Genomic DNA, 12,975 nt, shown 5'->3' with positions numbered 1-12,975 from the left:
TACAGCTTAAGCCGAGTGCACTGACCTGAATGTTTTAAGTCTCACGTCATCAGTTGCCTTTCTCATCCAGGTTCTTGGCATCCCTTTTTTTTTTAAAAATTATTTTATTTATTTATTTATTTATGGCTGTTTTGGGTCTTCATTGCTGCATGCGGGCTTTCTCTAGTTGCAGCGAGCGGGGGGCTACTCTTCGTTGCGGTGCACAGGCTTCTCATTGCGGTGGCTTCTCTTGTTGCAGAGGTTGGGCTCTAGGCACATGGGCTTCAGTAGTTGTGGCACGCGGGCTCAGTAGTTGTGGCTTGTGGGCTCCAAAGCGCAGGCTCAGTAGTTGTGGTGAACGGGCTTAGTTGCTTCGTGGCATGTGGGATCTTCCCGGACCAGGGTTCGAACCCATGTCCCCTGCATTGGCAGGCGGATTCTTTTTTTTTTTTTTTAACATCTTTATTGGAGTATAATTGCTTTACAATGGTGTGTTAGTTTCTGCTTTATAACGAAGTGAATCAGTTATACATATACATATGTTCCCATATCTCTTCGCTCTTGCATCTCCCTCCCTCCCACCCTCCCTATCCCACCTCTCTAGGTGGTCACGAAACACAGAGCTGATCTCCCTGTGCTATGCGGTTGCTTCCCACTAGCTATCTATTTTACGTTTGGTAGTGTATATATGTCCATGCCACTCTCTCACTTTGTCACATCTTACCCTTCCCCCTCCCCATATCCTCAAGTCCATTCTCTAGTAGGTCTGTGTCTTTATTCCCGTCTTGCCACTAGGTTCTTCATGACCTTTTTTTTTTTCCTTAGATTCCATATATATGTGTTAGCATACTGTATTTGTTTTTCTCCTCCTGACTTACTTCACTCTGTATGACAGACTCTAACTCCATCCACCTCACTACAAATAACTCCATTTCGTTTCTTTTTATGGCTGAGTAATATTCCATTGTATATATGTGCCACATCTTCCTTATCCATTCATCCGATGATGGACACTTAGGTTGCTTCCATGTCCTGGCTATTGTAAATAGAGCTGCAATGAACATTTTGGTACATGACTCTTTTTGAATTATGGTTTTCTCAGGGTATATGTGGCAGGCGGATTCTTAACCACTGAGCCACCAGGGAAGCCCTTGGCATCCCTCTTCAGTAGAGATATTATCCAGAAATGGATACGCTGTTCAGAATATGGTCTGACCACATTAGAGTAGAAAGGTTCACATGTTTTGTGTACGTTTTCTTAATACAACTTGAGATTGCATTTGCATCCTGGGCGTTCTAATTCTTTTTGTATCAGGAAATAAAGATGGTGATTTTTAGAAGATAGCTTAATTTATTAAACGTTTGATTTAAATGTCTTTATCTTAATTGATTGTTGCATAGAATGAACTGATATTGCTCTGAGGATTTTATTTCCCCTGATGCTTAATCATGGAATACACTGTGGCTCTTGGGAAGAATGAGATTATCGGTCTTCTTGATTCTCTTGCTGTCTGATTCCACTGCTGTGTCATCTTGAGTATCGCCAGCCCTTAGGTAGTGGTCCTCTCCTTTGTCACCGGGTCATCCCACTCTCCCTACATGGGTGAGGACTGCGACTCGCTGGCCCTCTGTGATCCCATGCGGAGGATGAATTGTGATGTTGACAGCCTGCCCGAGAACAGCTCGTCTACCCTGAAAGATTCCGAGTATGACTCGGAGGTGGAGTACAAGCACCAGAGGGGATTCTGGAGGTTGCACAGCTCGCAGGAGAGCTTTGGGGGTGATGCTTCAGACACAGATGTGAGCCCCGAAATCACTGCTGTCCTAGGCCTGATCTTCAGTAGAAATACATATATCACCCCATTTGACCTTTATCTGTCATGGGCATTGTTTTAAAGGTCATACTTGTGAAACATAGGAGAATGTTTTTCTCTACTAAGTTAGGGAAAACTCTCACAGATTTCCTTTTGAGGCCACTTTGTTCCATAACAGCGTTGACTGTAGATTCAGGTGCATATTTTTCTTCTTTTTACTTCATGATGTATATATGTAATGAAAGACTTTGCTTTATAATGGCTGACTTTTTAATAAAAAACAGGTTCCTGATATAAGGGATGAAGGTGGCTCAGAAGGTGTGGCTTCCATCCTTGACTAGAAGCCCGAGGGGTCTGCTAGTGAAGACCATGTCGTTATTAGCTCCTCAGGAAAGCCCATCTCGGCCCTTTCACCACAGGCAGGTGGCTTCGGGGGCACTTTTATTCATGAACACTTCATTTTTGTGCCATATAACTTACTAGGAAGAAAGCTGGCACTACCCTTGTCATCCACTGTGGCTTTCTCTCCCTAGACGGACATGGTGGATGGTAACCATAAATGCTATGGCTTGCGGAAGGCTTACAAGATTGTGCTGGCCGGGGGTGCTGCAGTGGGGAAGCCAAGTTTCCTCATGAGACTTTGCAAGGATGAATTTTGAGGAAGTATAAGTGCCACCCTGGGTATGGTTCCTTTTTCAGTGGATAATGGGAAAAAGACCTTCTTTAGCTTGATCCTATTTTCTTTGGGGATTATATACACAGATACATGGATCTCTCCCTTTCTCTCTCTCTGTATAATACATATATATATATATAGGTAGGTGTGTGTGTGTGTCCTTGTCCGTAGAAGTCCTCCTCTGTTTTGGCTAAGGCCTAAATTTGGGAAAGGAAGACTAACAAAGGACTTAGGTATTTACTTACCCAGTGAAATCAACCAAACCAAGTTTAGAGCCAGAGACAACAGATTCATTTATGCAGCAAGCATTTCCTGAGTCCTGCTGTAAGTCACATACTGTTGTAGGACTACGGGCACGCAACAAAGTCGATTAAGTCCCAGCCTGAAAGGAACTTACATCCAAAGGAAGGAAATGGATGAAAAGCAAATTGAAAAAATGAGGTTTGGGAGAGGTGCACTTTTACACAGGGTGCCCAGGGAAAGCCTTTCTGATCAGGTGTCATTGGATGTTGATAAAGTGATCTTACTGATGGCCTTTTTGCCATTATGTTCAAAATCATAGCTGGCTGTATGTTCCTTCCCCTCCTTCACAACAGAATATATGAATAATACCTCTCAGAACAAGGAAAAAGAAGTGTCATGATTTCTCAAATTTGCATAATAATCAGAAAAAGGACTTGAAAATATGCAAATTATCATTTATTTTTCTTCATCTAAAGAGTTCTTATTTTGATAACCAGAAACGTTAGAGCAGATTGACTACCCTCTTCACAATGGGTGTCTTTTTTTTTTTTTTAAACATCTTTATGGAGTATAATTGCTTTACTATGATGTGTTAGTTTCTGCTGTATAACAAAGTGAATCAGCTATACATATACATATATCCCCATATCTCCTCCCTCTTGCGTCTCCCTCCCCCCCTCCCTATCCCACCCCTCTAGGTGGTCACAAAGCACCGAGCTGATCTCCTTGTGCTATGCGGCTGCTTCCCACTAGCTATCTGTTTTACATTTGGTAGTGTATATATGTCCATGCCACTCTCTTCGTCCCAGCTTACCCTTCCCCCTCCGTGTGTCCTCAAGTCCATTCTCTACGTCTGCATCTTTATTCCTGTCCTGCCCCTAGGTTCTTCAGAACCTTTTTTTTTTTTTTTTTTTAGATTCCATATATATGTGTTAGCATATGGTATTTGTTTTTCTCTTTCTTACTTACTTCACTCTGTATGACAGACTCTGGGTCCATCCACTTCACTACAAATAACTCAATTTCATTTCTTTTCATGGCTGAGTAATTTTCCATTGTATATATGTGCCACATCTTCCTTATCCATTCATCTGTTGATAGACACTTAGGTTACTTCCATGTCCTAGCTATTGTAAATAGAGCTGCAATGAACATTGTGGTACATGACTCTTTCTCAATTATGGATTTCTCAGGGTATATGCCCAGTAGTGGAATTGCTGGGTCGTATGGTAGTTCTACTTTTAGTTTTTTAAGGAACCTCCATACTGTTCTCCATAATGGCTGTATCAATTTACATTCCCACCAACAGTGCAAGAGGGTTCCCTTTTCTCCACACCCTCTCCAGCATTTATTGTTTCTAGATTTTTTTTTTTTTTTTTTTAAATTTGGGCTTTTTTTTTTTTTTTTTTTTTTAGCTACTTTATTTATTTATTTATTTATTTTTGGCTGTGTTGGGTCTTCGGTTCGTGCGAGGGCTTTCTCTAGTTAACGGCAAGTGGGGGCCACTCTTCATCGCGGTGCGGGGACCGCTCTTCATCGCGGTGCGCGGGCCTTTCACTATCGCGGCCCCTCCCATTGCGGGGCACAGGCTCCAGACGCGCAGGCTCAGTAGTTGTGGCTCACGGGCCCAGCTGCTCCGTGGCATGTGGGATCTTCCCAGACCAGGGCTCGAACCCGTGTCCCCTGCATTAGCAGGCAGATTCTCAACCACTGCGCCACCAGGGAAGCCCTGTTTCTAGATTTTTTGATGATGGCCATTCTAACTGGTGTGAGGTGATACCTCATTGTAGTTTTGATTTGCATTTCTCTAATGATTAGTGATGTTGAGCATCGTTTCATGTGTCTGTTGGCAATCTGTATATCTTCTTTGGAGAAATGTCTATTTAGGTCTTCTGCCCATTTTTGGATTGGGTTATTTGTTTTTTTGATATTGAGCTGCATGAGCTGCTTGTATATTTTGGAGATTAATCCTTTGTCAGTTGCTTCATTTGCAAATATTTTCTCCCATTCTGAGGGTTGTCTTTTTGTCTTGTTTATGGTTTCCTTTGTTGTGCAAAAGCTATTAAGTTTCATTAGGTCCCATTTGTTTATTTTTGTTTTTATTTTCATTTCTCTAGGAGGTGGGTCAAAAAGGATCTTTCTGTGATTTATGTCATCGAGTGTTCTGACTTGTTTTCCTCTAGCAGTTTTATAGTGTCTGGCCTTAAATTTAGGTCTGTAATCCATTTTGAGTTTATTTTTGTGTATGGTGTTAGGGAGTGGTCTAATTTCATTCTTTTACATGTAGCTGTCCAGTTTTCCCAGCACCACTTATTGAAGAGGCTGTCTTTTCTCCATTGTATATTCTTGCCTCCCTTATAAAAATAAGGTGACCATATGTGTGTGGGTTTATCTCTGGGCTTTCTATCCTGTTCCATTGATCTGTATTTCTGTTTTTGTGCCAGTACTATACTGTCTTGATTACTGTAGCTTTGTAGTATCGTCTGAAATCCAGGAGCCTGATTCCTCCAGCTCTGTTTTTCTTTCTCAAGATTGCTTTGGCTGTTCGGGGTCTTTTGTGTTTCCATACAGATTGTGAAATTTTTTGTTCTAGTTCTGTGAAATATGCCATTGGTAGTTTGATAGAGATTGCATTGAATCTGTAAGTTGCTTTGGGTAGTATAGTCATTTTCACAATGTTGATTCTTCCAATCCAAGAGCATGGTATATCTCTCCATCTGTTTGTATCATCTTTAATTTCTTTCATCAGTGTCTTACAGTTTTCTGCATACAGGTCTTTTGTCTCCTTAGGTAGGTTTATTCCTAGGTATTTTATTTTTTTTGTTGCAATGGTAAATGGGAGTGTTTGCTTAATTTCTCTTTCAGATTTTTCATCATTAGTGTATAGGAATGCAAGAAATTTCTGTGCATTAATTTTGTATCCTGCTGCTTTACCAAATTCATTGATTAGCTCCAGTAGTTTTCTGGTATAGCATCTTTAGGATTCTCTATGTGTAGTATCATGTCATCTGCAAACAGTGACAGCTTTACTTCTTCTTTTCCGATTTGGATTATTTTATTTCTTTTTCTTCTCTGATTGCTGTGGCTAAAACTTCCAAAACTGTGTTGAATAATAGTGGTGAGAGTGGGCAACCTTCTCTTGTTCCTGATCTTAGAGGAAATGGTTTCAGTTTTTCACCATTGAGAACGATGTTGGCTGTGGGTTTGTCATATATGGCCTTTATTATGTTGAGGTAAGTTCCCTCTATGCCTGCTTTCTGGAGAATTTTTATCATAAATGGGTGTTGAATTTTGTCAAACGCTTTTTCTGCATCTATTGAGATGATCATATGATTTTTCTCCTTCAATTTGTTAATATGGTGTATCACATTGATTGATTTATGTACATTGAAGAATCCTTGCATTCCTGGGATAAACCCCACTTGATCATGGTGTATGATCCTTTTAATGTGCTGTTGGATTCTGTTTGCTAGTATTTTGTTAAGGATTTTTGCATCTATGTTCATCAGTGATATTGGCCTGTAGTTTTCTTTCTTTGTGACATCTTTGTCTGGTTTTGGTATCAGGTTGATGGTGGTCTCGTAGAATGAGTTTGGGAGTGTTCCTCCCTCTGCTATATTTTGGAAAAGTTTGAGAAGGATCGGTGTTAGCTCTTCTCTAAATGTTTGATAGAAGTCACCTGTGAAGCCATCTGGTCCTGGGCTTTTGTTTTTTGGAAGATTTTTAATCACAGTTTCAATTTCAATGCTTGTGATTGGTCTGTTTATATTTTCTATTTCTTCCTGGTTCAGTCTCGGAAGGTTGTGCTTTTCTAAGAATTTGTCCATTTCTTCCAGTTTGTCCATTTTATTGGTATATAGTTGCTTGTAGTAATCTCTCATGATCCTTTGTATTTCTGCAGTGTCAGTTGTTACTTCTCCTTTTTCATTTCTAATTTTTTTTTTGAATTTTTGAATTGTATTTAATTTATTTTTTTATACAGCAGGTTCTTATTAGTTATCCATTTTATACATATTAGTATATATATGTCAATCCCAATCTCCCAATTCATCATTTATGATTTCTTTTCTTCTGTTAACTTTGGGGAGTTTTTGTTCTTCTTTCTCTAATTGCTTTAGGTGTAAAGTTAGGTTGTTTATTTGAGATGTTTCTTGTTTCTTGAGGTAGGATTGTATTGCTATAAACTTCCCTTTAGAACTGCTTTTGCTGCATCCCGTAGTTTTTGGGTCATCGTGTTTTCATTGTCATTTGTTTCTAGGTATTTTTTGATTTCCTGTTGATTTCTTCAGTGATCTCTTGGTTTTTTAGTAATGTATTGTTTAGCCTCCATGTGTTTGTATTTTTTTTTACAGATTTTTCCCTGTAATTGATATCTAAGCACATCAAAGTCTCATAGTGTTGTGGTCGAAAGAGATACTTGATATGATTTCAATTTTCTTAAATTTACCAAGGCTTGATTTGTGACCCAAGATGTGATCTGTCCTGGAGAGTGTTCTTTGAGCACTTGAGAAGAAAGTGTATTCTGTTGTTTTAGAATGCAATGTCCTATAAATGTCAATTAAGTCCATCTTGTTTAATGTATCATTTAAAGCTTGTGTTTCCTTATTTATTTTCATTTTGGATGATCTGTCCATTGGTGAAAGTGGGGTGTTAATTTCCCCTACTATGATTGTGTTACTGTCGATTTCCCCTTTTATGGCTGTTAGCATTTGCCTTATGTATTGAGGTGCTCCTTTGTTGGGTGTGTAAATATTTACAATTGTTGTATCTTCTTCTTGGATTGATCCCTTGATCATTATGTAGTGTCCTTCTTTGTCTCTTGTAATAGTCTTTATTTTAAAGTCTATTTTGTCTGATATGAGAATTGCTACTCCAGCTTTCTTTTGATTTCCATTTGCATGGAATATCTTTTTCCATCCCGTCACTTTCAGTCTGTATGTGTCCCTAGGTCTGAAGGGGGTCTCTTGTAGACAGCATATATATGGGTCTTGTTTTTGTATCCATTCAGCCAGTCTATGTCTTTTGGTTGGAGCATTTAGTCAATTACATTTAAGGTAATTATCAATATGTATGTTCTTTTTACCATTTTCTTAATTGATTTGGGTTTGTTATTGTAGGTCTTTTCCTTCTCTTGTGTTTCCTGCCTAGACGTTGCTTTAGTATTTGTTGTAAAGCTGGTTTGGTGGTGCTGAAATCTCTTAGGTTTTGCTTGTCTGTAAAGGTTTTAATTTCTCCGTCGAATTTTATGAGATCCTTGTTGGGTAGAGTAATCTTGGTTGTAGGTTTTCCCCTTTCATCACTTTAACTATGTCCTGCCACTGCCTTCTGGCTTGCAGAGTTTCTGCTGAAAGATCGGCTGTTAACTTCATGGGGATTCCCTTGTATGTTATTTGTTGCTTTTCCCTTGCTGCTTTTAGTATTTTTATTTTGTATTTAATTTTTGATAGTTTGATTGATATGTGTCTTGGCGTGTTTCTCCTTGGATTTATCCTGTATGGAACTCTGTGCTTCCTGGACTTGATTGACTATTTCCTTTCCTGTATTAGGGAAGTCTTCAAGTATAATCTCTTCAAATATTTTCTCATTCCCTTTCTTTTTCTTTTCTTCTTCTGGGACCCCTATAATTCGAATGTTGGTGAGTTTAATGTTATCCCGGAGGTCTCTGAGACTATCCTCAATTCTTTTCATTCTTTTTTCTTCTTTCTGCTCTGTGGTAGTTATTTCCACTATTTTATCTTCCAGGTCACTTATCCATTCTTCTGCCTCAGTTATTCTGCTATTGATTCCTTCTAGAGGATTTTTAATTTATTTATTGTGTTGTTCATCATTGTTTGTTTGCTCTTTAGTTCTTCTAGGTCCTTGTTATATGTTTCATGTCTCTTCTCCATTCTATTTCCAAGATTTTGGGTCATCTTTACTATCAGTACTCTGAATTCTTTTTCAGGTATACTGCCTTTTTCCTCTTCATTTGTTTGGTCTGGTGGGTTTTTACCTTGCTCCTTCATCTGCTGTGTATTTCTCTGTCTTCTCATTTTGCTTAACTTACTGTGTTTGGGGTCTCCTTTTCGCAGGCTGCAGGTTTGCAGTTCCTGTTGTTTTTGTTGTCTGCCCCCAGTGGCTAAGGTTGTTTCAGTGGGTTGTGTAGGCCTCCTTGTGGAGGAGACTAGTGTCTGTGTTCTGGTGGATGAGGCTGGATCTTGTCTTTTTGGTGGGCAGGACCATGTCCGATGTTGTGTTTTGGGGTGTCTGTGACCTTATTATGATTTTATGGAGCCTCTCTGCTAATCGGTGGGGTTGTGTTTCTGTCTTGCTAGTTGTTTGGCATAGGGTGTCCAGCACTGGAGCTTGCTGGTCTTTGAGTGGAGCTGGGTCTTAGCTCCACTTAGCTCTTAGATGGAGATCTCTGGGAGAGCTTTTGCCATTTGATATTACATGGAGCCAGGAGGTCTCTGGTGGACCAATGTCCTGAACTCAGCTGTCCCACCTCATAGGCACAGCCCTGACACCTGGCCGGAGCACCAAGACCCTGTCAGCCACACGGGTCGGTCAGCCGTCCTGTCACGGAGTTGCCTGAGGGCCGGGCATCCTCTCGGGGGCTCCTCTCCTCGGGTCCCGGAGACACTTGTGGGACGGCCTCCTGTCAGGGGCTTCCAGGTCAGTTGCAGTCGCCTGCGGTCCTGGCTCGGGTGTGAGTCACGTGGGGCATTGGGCGCTTGCCTTCTCTGCTCCTGTGCACAGCATCGGGGGGTTTGGCCGGCGTCTGAGCAGGTTATGGCTTCCACCCAGGTTTACATCTGGGCCCCATGTTTACGACTGGGGGGGTTTACGTCTGAGGGTTTACTACTGGAACCCAGTTTTACATCTGGGCCCAGTTTACCACTTGGGGGGTTTACACAGTGGGTGTCTTTGTAAATTTGTGGTTCTCTGTTATACCCTTCAAGATAACAAATTTGAAAGTTCACTTCAGTTTGATTCATAAAAATACCACAATATTTGGTTCGGTTGCTAGAGAGTGTACCATATATACATACACAGAATATACCTGCATATATACATATATACATAGACATATTTATGTACATGCACACACACAGGTATAACTGAGTCCATCTAATTATGTGGGCAAATAGAACATAGATGTTCCTTTTGTCCATAGATCTTCTTTTGTCCATAGATCAAATCCTTCCAGGGCTTCCCTGGTGGCGCAGTGGTTGGGAGTCTGCCTGCCAATGCAGGGGACACGGGTTCGAGCCCTGGTCTGGGAAGATCCCACATGCCGCGGAGCAACTAGGCCCGTGAGCCACAACTGCTGAGCCTGCGCGTCTGGAGCCTGTGCTCCGCAACAAGAGAGGCCACGATAATGAGAGACCCGCGCACCGCGGTGAGGAGTGGCCCTCACTTGCCGCAGCTGGAGAGGGCCCTCGCACAGAAACGAAGACCCAGCACAGCCAAAAATAAATAAATATAAATTAAAAAAAAAAAATCCTTCCCAAGTCAGCCAACCTGCGGATGTGCATCTGTGCACATGTCTGTGGTCTGACTTATAATTAGTTTGTGAAGGTTACTTTTCATGAAGGCCAGGTTTGTTTCTCTCTACCTCGCTGAACTTTGGCTTACAGGCCCTTGTCTCATCCAAATAGGGCTTGAAAGTAAAAACCGATGGAATTATTTACATCGTGTTCTCCATGTCCTTTTATATTTTTTTCAGAAGTTGATTTTCAAATGAAAACTCTCATCGTAGATGGAGAGCTAACAGCCCTGCAGCAGTGGGATATGGCTGGGCAGGAGAGGCAAGTGCTTTCCATAATGCTTTGAATTCTGCTGAGGTTTGCACAGACAAGCCATTTAAAAAATATGTGTGGTTGACATGGCCCTATTTAAGGTCCTGTAAAGTGCTGCACCTGGTTTAGAGTTAGGACGTGTGGGTGGAGGTGTGCTCTTCCTCTGGTGAGTGCCCCGTACCCTGTGTGTGTGCCCTGTGGTGTTGCACATGGGTAGTTCTTCTCCCACCCACCCACCCACAGTACTCCCTACCCACCACCCCCAAAATAATTTTTCTCTGATGTGCCTCTTCTTCCATCCTTCTCTGTACCTCCACATGGGATCTGGTAGCTTGCTGCTGAGGCTGAAATTTTTAGAACTTATGCTCTCAAGCTATGCTCTGAGGCTTGTAGACATTCTTGGGATTGTTTGGTGGAGAAAATGATTTGCTTTTCTAAATCAGCAGCCCAGATTCTTATGCTATTACCGTTCAACAAGTCATTCTAGGCCTCGGGGATGGCTATTTCACAGTAATAGGCTGCTATTAGAGTCTTCTCAATTGGGGCTTATTTTAGAAGATGAGAAGAAAGTGAGCATCAAAGAGATGAAGAAGGAGGCAGCCTCAAACTGACTGAGTGATTAGAACCGTTACTTACGTGCTTTTCTCTCTTCCAGATTCAGAAGTATTGCCAAGTCTTACTTCAGAAGAGCAGGTGGTGTTTTTCTGCTGTATGACGTTACGTGTGAGACAAGCTTTCTCAATGTACGAGAATGGGAAGATATGGTTGAGGTAAGAAGTCCAAACAGAGAAACAAAAAAATTACACAGGAGAGTCACAGGCTGTCTTGGAAAATGCACTTTCCTCTTCTTTGTCAAAACGAACTTGATTAGAAGCCACTGATGCAGGCCATCAGGAAGAACTGGATATGAGATGTGGGGTTCCCAGCGGCATCTGGCAGTACTGGTCTCTTCCTCAGTAGCTGGGCAAGTTCCCACAGAGCCAAGGACGCTACTAAAGTGAGCTTCTGGGGAAAAAAAGATAACTTCTGGGTTTTCTTATAGATAAAATCAGAATCCCATGGGCAGCGAATGAAAATTCAGGCAGCCCAAGAACGAGCAGCAGCTGTCACAAACAAGGGGGTGATGGGGCTGGGTGTGTAGTGTGATTGGAGGTATAATAGGGCCTCCATGTGCGCTAGAGGCATAGGTGAGACACCACCTGGGTGTGAGCTTGTGCCAGGTCCAAATTCTATAGCACAGAGAACCGTGTTCTCGACCTTATTCTTTCTGGCAGTGGTTTGGGTGATTTACACATCTCCAAGTACCACTGAAATAACCAGTTGGTATTTTAAACATGCGTGGTAACTATCTGTGCTTTGTTTTGCTCCAGTAAGATGGTGTCTTTCATCTGAGGAGCTTTCATCTCCTTTGGTTTCATGGTAAATACTTTTTAAAGTAGGAAATGATTTTGACCACAGTTAGTGTGCTACCAACAGTCATTAATAACCATGAAACTACAGTTCAAGCCGTGGTTTGGCACGCTCTCCTGGAGAAAAACAAAACAAAACTGGTGGCTAATACAATTTTTCAAGTAAGTCTGTTATCTATAATTTTTAACAGGCTTTAAGTGCAGTGGTGGCTGAACAGAGAACTGATTGCTGTCTGATCTCAGGTTAGCCTCTAGATTCTTCAGTTGGGCCTATTTCATACCCTGTAAATCACCAGAATGAGTGTTTTCTTTCTAACTAGAGAAGTGATTTAAGAAATGACTGGTTGAAATTGCAATAAGACTTAGACAATGATAAATAAACATGCATTTTGTTCAACTGAAATATCAATGACTTAAAATTATTATAAACACAATGAAAGTGTGTTGACATTTATATAGTATTTTATTTCACAAAATTTCCCACATGTTATATTCATCTCTATAACATATCTGAGAAAGGAAGTAAGAAATGTAATGTTATTCTCACTTTTTATGAGAAACCTAAGGCATAGAAAGTGTATGACACTGGTTTTTGGTTATTTAGGGGTTAGGAGTAGAAGGGGAAATGGGACCTCCTGATTCAACATTGGTTGCTCCTTTGATTAAGCACCAGAGTGTGCAACAAATTAAGAAAAAAAAAAATCTTTTGATGTCAAGAAAGGATCTCCAAGGTAGTTAGTGCATAGAGGAGAGGCATCTACTCAAGGGAACAGATGACCTCCCTGGGATAGACCAGTGAGTTTGGAGAATCTGGTGAGAATGGATAATCCCAGCTCACTCATACCTACAGATATTTAAGATCTATAGCAAAACATTTTATTGTTGGAACTGTTGGATTTGGTCTTCATTTTAAGACTTTGGATTATATTCAAGAAAAGGAGGCACAAAAGGCAGGGTCGGCCATAGGGTTGAAATAGCCCTTAGTGACAAGCTGTGGCCTGTGCCAGGGGCTCCATGGCCATAATTTGCTAAATAAGCACCTACATATGATAAGTGACCTTTTTAGCTATTCG

General features: G+C 41.0%; 1 pseudogene; it reads left to right on the top strand.

Moving 5' to 3' along the window:
• The window catches only part of LOC118896384, an 85,811-nt pseudogene that overhangs the window by 59,661 nt on the left and 13,175 nt on the right, over positions 1 to 12,975 (top strand).

Source organism: Balaenoptera musculus, chromosome 6, assembly GCF_009873245.2.
Source record: "Balaenoptera musculus isolate JJ_BM4_2016_0621 chromosome 6, mBalMus1.pri.v3, whole genome shotgun sequence".
In the NCBI taxonomy this organism is placed as follows: Eukaryota; Metazoa; Chordata; class Mammalia; order Artiodactyla; family Balaenopteridae; genus Balaenoptera; species Balaenoptera musculus.
This window is presented reverse-complemented; position numbering and strand designations above follow the sequence as displayed.